Genomic DNA, 6,897 nt, shown 5'->3' with positions numbered 1-6,897 from the left:
ATGGTATATGATGCAGATGGAATACTAGAGGCTTTCAGAGACTATTTTAGGAGACAATTCGGAGATGAAGCTATAGGACACCACAACTGCGATGTTGAACAATTTTGTTGACAATTTTGTTTTTTATTTTTAATGTTTGTTTTTTAGGACTGAACACAAAACTACGCGTCCTATCGAAAAATGATTCATGAAAAATTTGTAGATCTTTCCAGGTCGCGCAATTTTAGCTTATTCATTTTTTTCGTGTTTTGCATAGTTTGACAAGAAAATGAAATTTTGGACTTTTCATTTTTTTGGTACGATTAAAATTTGAATTTTCAACTTTTTATCAAATTAAGAAATTTGTTATGATAATCTTGTAGCACTTTCGAAAATCAGCGTTTTTCTTCTATTGAATTTTTTCATATCATGCGATGTTTGGCTTAAAATGTTCATTTTATTTTTGGTTTTTTATTTTAAAAATCCTCTAACTCTGATAATTTTCTTTTTATAGAAAAAAGTCGTAGCAATAAATTGTTTAAGTTTCTGAGTACTATGAATAACCGTATAAAAAATGTTTAAATCTTGAAAAAATGTGACTTCAAAAATTTTGAAAATGCGCTCACTTTTTGAATTTTCATCCAAAATAGCTGGTTCACGAACTCGTTCTTTATATTTAGACTTCAAAAAGTGTGCCAAAGCAGAATCGAATCTGATAAATTTTTCAAAAGTCATCGTGCCTACAGAATACAGATTACAGACAGACAGACAAAAACTTTGATGAAAACCGAAAAAGTTAAATTTTTCATCCTGAATGTTATTTCGTATGATTAAAACAAAAACTAAGCGTCCTATAAACAAATTATTGATTAGCAACAAATTTGTGGATCATTTTTGTATGCCTAATTTTTTATTTTTCATTATTTTTTGTGCGATCAAAATTTGAATTTTTATTGTTCCGAAAAATTAAAAATTTTTGGTTTTTTCAATTTAAAATTTGGTAATTTTTTCCATAAAAAAGTCATTATTATAAATTTTTCAGATTTTTGAGTGATACGAATAGCCATATATGCAATTTCTAAATCTTATAAAAAGTGGTCTAAAAAATCTTGAAAAGGCTCTAACTATTTTACTTTTTACCAAAAATTGCAGGCTAATGAACTTGACCTTCAGTTTCTGAGGATGAGAATGTAAAAATCAATTTTCAAAAAAAGATATCAATATTCAAAGATTTGAATTTTACATAACATGCCATTTATATTTCGTATTTAAAGATAGAACGAGTTCATTTTGTTTGCCTATAAATAGACGTTTTACTAGGGAAGTCTAAGAATATTCTAAGATTCGCATAAAAAGTAACTATACCAATTTACAATAAAAATTTACCTTCAAATATAAAATCTATCTCTTGTAATATTTACGCCATAATGTTGTTCTTTTTCAGTGATGTACTGTGAGGGGACGAAAGCTTATTTTTCTATCGCAGAAATACGATACTGAACTTAATTAAAAAGGGTACTTTTTCTATTCCAAGTGTCTGAGTTCGCCAAAATATTTGTGCTACGCCCACCGAATTTCGGTGGACCAAGCCTGCTTTTCCATTTTCCCCATGCTACGCACACCGAATTACGTTGAACGTATAGACATTACACGCGGCCTTTTTCATTTAGGGGCAATATTTTGGTCAAGATCTGCAAGGGAGTTTTTCCAGCCCTCAAGGGTGCTATTTCACGACTCTGCAATACGTGAAATTTTTCATTACTTTATGTGATCTTATATCTTTAATTTATGAAGTACTTCTTGATTGAAATAGTGATTCTTTAAAATAATATTGTTTTCTATAACTAAATTCCTGAGATACGCAATTTGTTTATAATATTTGTTTAAGTAAGAAAAAAGAATGATGTTTTACATATAATATAAAGGAGTTTTAAATATTCAGGCGGATATATATATATATATATATATATATATATATGTCAATATTGATATAAGAAATATTTTAATGTTACCATTAATTTAATATAATATAGATATTATTAAACTTTATCCAGTATGGTTTTAAAAGTGTGTAGTTCAAAATCAAAAAGATTACTTTATTTTCTAGTCAAAATTTCCAGTTTTCGAACAAAAAATGTTTAAAGTATTAAAAATAAATCAAAATTTCTGTTTAATTGCTTTATAGTGTTTATTACCTTTTCCCTGTATCCCTCAAAGTTTATTATTATAATTTTGGTTGAGGGTTTATCTTTTATGGTAGAATTGTTTACTTTCTTGAACAAGAAATATATTTTGTTTTCAAATTAATCTTTTTGGTAGAAAGTTTGTATTTTTTGTTTACAAATACAACTGTTTGCTTAAAAATAAATCTGTGTTGTTTGAAAATTAATCTGTTTTGGTTGAAAGGTAATGTGCTTTGGTTGGGGATTCAACCTTTTTCTTGAAAATTCATCTTTTTCGTGAATCAAATAGTTTCCGATTCAAAATAAAAATATTTTTCAATTGAAATGTTTTGTATTAAATTTTTCGATAAGAATTCATTCTTTTCGTTTAAGAAGTTTATTATAATATTTTTGGGGGAGAATTTTATCTTTTTCGTTGAAAAATTCATTACGTGGTCACAAATGTAACTTTTTTATTAAAAAGTTATCCTTTTTGTTCAAAACTTAATTGTTTTTTTGAAAAATATTTTTCTTTTTAAATTTCATTATTATGATAGAAAATTTAGCTAATTAGGTGAAAATTTATTTTATTTTGTTGAAAATGCAACTGCTTTGTAGAAAATTCGTCTTTTTTACTTAAGACTAGAACAATTTGGTGAAATTTTTTTACTTTCTTCAACATAAATTTCTTGCTTAAAAATACAACTGTTTAGTTTAAACTTAATTTGTTTGGGTTCAGGATTCAACAAGTTTGTATTGGTATAGTTTTTGGTATTTGACATAAAAACAAATTATTGTTGAAATATCATCTATTACATTTTTAATTGAAAATACATCTTTTTTGATTGAAAATTCAACTGCTTGGTTGAAAGTAGAACTACTTTGTTTAAAATAATTTTTTGGTGGAAGATTTATCATTTTAATTAAAAATTCATCTCTTTAGTTGAAAATGTAACTATTTTTTTTTTAAACCTTGTTTTTTTTAGAAAATTACTTTTTTACTGAAAATTTTATTATTTTGCTTGAATATTTATCATATAAATTGAAAATTCACCTATTTGGTATAAAATGTAACTTTTTTTTGAATTTCTTTTTTTTTGTCTGAAATTTAATCTTCTTGATAGAAAATCCAACTGTATGGTTGTCTTTTTGGTTAAAAATGCAACTGTTTAGTTTAAAATTAATCTGTTTTGGTAGAGGATTCAAACATTTTGTTGAAAATTCATCTTTTTCTTATTAAAAAAAAATGTTTTAGTTGCAATATTATCTATTACATTTTTCGTTGAAAATTCATGTCTATTGTTCGAAATATCAACTGTTATCTTCTTTTCGAAGATTTCATATTTCTTGTTTCAAAATTGAACTGCTTGGTTCAAATTTGAACCATTTTTAAATTTTTTTGTGAAGGATCTACCATTTTGATTACAAACTTTATCTTATTGGCTGAAATTGTGACTATTTTCTTTAAAAATTCGTTTTTTAAGATTATTTTTTAATTCCTTTTTTTTACTGAAAATTTATTTATTCCAGTTGAATATGAATCACATAAATTAAAAATTGATCTCATTGGTTGAATATGTAACTATTATCTTGAAAATTCTTTTTTTTTTCATTTTTCGGTTAAAAAATTCATCTCCTTTGGTACAAACATCATATTTTTATTGAAAATGCAATTGTTTTGTTCATGATATAACCATTGCATTGAAAAGTTGTATTTTTAAATTAAGTCAACTGTTTTTTATTTTAAATAAAAATTTTTTGTTGTTTAATTATCTTCCATTAGAGTTTTCGTTGAGAATTCGTATTTTCGGTTGAATATTTCAAATGTTTATCCAAAAGATGTACAACTTTGTAAAATTGATTTTTTTCGTTGAAGCATTAACATTTCAGTTGCAAATTTATGTCTTCCATTCAAAATGTAACTAATTTATTAAAGATTCAACTATTTTGTTACCCATTTTTTTTCATAGAAAATGATTATTTTCACTTCAAAATTGATTGATGATTTAAAATAATGATTTTTATATTTTTAATGGCTTAAATCAAAGATAAATTCCTAAAAATTCCTTTCGCAAAATATGAATTTAAATATTTATTTTCCCCATTTATAACTTTCTCACGGGATAATTAGTTAGTAGTCCGACTCTATCTGTTGGTATTGTAAGTATTGTACAAAAAGGTGTATCACAAATTTTTCTTATTGATAAATTTTCATTACTGCCACGAATCTGCTTTATTGATCGTTTCTTGATAAATTTCTGGCTCCGAGGTCATTTTATCGCAGACTGCTCGTCTAGCAGAATCTAAAGTGGTAGTTATACGTACATATATATAGGTATCCTTCGAAGATCGTTCGGCATCAAACAAAATTGCCGATGCCGACGATTATTTGTGTTATAGGGAAGCTGACATGTACATATGTGTGGAAAAGATTACAGAAAGCAGACCTTTTGAAATATCTTTGCCATCCTATTTGCACAACTCTCGGGAAAAATTAGCCATCAAGAAACAAGGAATATCGGTCAATGCATAGGGCAGACCGGGACAAGAACGTGGGACTAACATTCATTGATCTATACAAAATTAATAGGAAGTTGAATTAATCTATTTATTCTTTATTTTTAGTCTCACATTATTGTGTATAATATTTCCATATGTATTTAGTAACCGAAAAAAAAAATAATTTAAGAATTTAATTATTACCAATAAGGTGCACTTTGTTGGTCTTGTCTTGCATTTTTGTTCAAAATTGGTCTTTTTCAGTTTATTTCAACTTATTTTATTTTAAAATTAATTTGTTTAATTAAAGTATCATTTATTACATTTTCTGTTAAGAACAATTTATTCTTTTTTGGTCGAAAATTGAATTACTTAGTAGGAAATGAAACTACTTCGTTAAAAAATCATTTTTATAGTTCACAATTTTGGTGGAAAATGCTTTTTTATTCAACATTTAACCATTTTAAAGGAATTATTTTCCTTACGCTGAATATTTATTGTTTTAACTGAAAATTGGACTATCCCATGTCTCGTTAAAAAAGTATCTTCTGTAGTTAAAAATTCAAATGTTGGGTTGAAAGTTTCTGTATTTGTGGTGAAATCAAGAAATGACAGACAGGGACAAGACCGGTGGATTATATTATTCATTGCTCTATACAAATGTAATAAAAAATTGAATTGTTCCACTTTTCCTTTATTTTGAGTCCCACATTATTCTTTATCATATTTCCATGTGTATTAATCATCTGAATAAAACAGTAATTTGAAAATTTAATTATTACTTACAATCTGCACTTCGTCGGTCTTGTCTCGCATACGGGGACAAGATCAACGATGTATTTCTTTGTGAAATGGAAATATTTTAGAGAATATTTTGTTCTAAATTCGCATTTTTTGGTTAAAGTTAACTGTCTTTGGATACAAATTAAATTTGTTTATTAAAAAATCAACTACTACATTTTCCGTTGAGGATAATTTATTCTTTTTTGCTCGAAAATTCAATTACTTTTTTGCAAATGGAAGAACTTTCTTAAAAAATCATTTTTCTTTATGATTTATTATTTTAGTGGTAAATGATTTCTTTATTTAACATTTAACAATTTTTAAAGAAATTTTTTTTAAAGAAATATTTTTTTTTAGTTGAAAATTATTTTTTTCACTGAAAATTTAACTGTTCCATGTTAGGTTAGAAAAGTATTTTCTTCAGTCAAAAACTCAAAAATTTATTTGAAAGTTCCTGCATTTTCTTTAAAAATCGTATTTTGTAACGAAATCGAGAAAAGATAGACCGGGATAAGACCGATGGTCTATAAACAGTTAATAAGAAGTCGAATTCATCAATTTTTTCTTTATTTCCAGTCTTTCATTATTGTTTAACATATTTCTATATATATATTAACTATTTGCATAAAATAATGATTCGAGAATTCAGTTATTAAAAACAAGTTGAATTTCGTCAGTCTTGTCTTGCATACGGTGGCAAGACCGACAATGTTTTTTTTGTGAAATTGGAATATCTTAGGAATATCTTGTTCAAAATTCCTCTAGTATGATTCAATTCAACTGTGTTTGGTTTCAATATAAATTTTTTTAAATTAAAATATCAACTACTAAATTTTTAGTTGAAAATAAAATATTCTTTTTTGGTCGAAAATTCAATTACTTAGTTTAAAATGGAACTACTTTGTTAAAAAATCATTTTTTTAGTTGATGGTTCATAATTTTAGTGGAAAATTCTTTTTTTATTAAACATCTAATCATTTTTAAAGGCTCTCTTTTTTTTAAGTTGAACTTTTGATTTTTTAACTGAAAATTAATTATCGCATGCTTGGTTGAAAAAGTATCTTCTTTGGTTGAAAATCCAACTAATTTGATTGAAAGTTCCTGTATTTTGATTAAAAATTTTATTTTGCTGTGAAAATGACAACAATTTTTTTTCTTTATTTCAGGTCCAACGTTATTGTATATCATATTTCCACATATAATAATTATTAAATAACACAATGATTAGAAAATGTAATTAATACTGGCACGCTGCATTTCATCGGTTTCGTCTCGCATGTGATGACAAGACCGACGGCCGTTTTTTTGTGACATAAAAATATCTTAGGATTTATTTTGCTGAAACTCGTTTTTTTTTAGTTGACAAATCAGCGGTAGACGGTATTAATGCTGAAATGCTTAAACACGGTGGCGAGTACATACCACATAGAGTTTGCGAATTGATAAATTTATGTTTCGAGATGGGAGACGTCCC

The sequence above is a fragment of the Belonocnema kinseyi genome, chromosome 4, assembly GCF_010883055.1.
Source record: "Belonocnema kinseyi isolate 2016_QV_RU_SX_M_011 chromosome 4, B_treatae_v1, whole genome shotgun sequence".
NCBI classification, from domain to species: domain Eukaryota; kingdom Metazoa; phylum Arthropoda; class Insecta; order Hymenoptera; family Cynipidae; genus Belonocnema; species Belonocnema kinseyi.
This window is presented reverse-complemented; position numbering follows the sequence as displayed.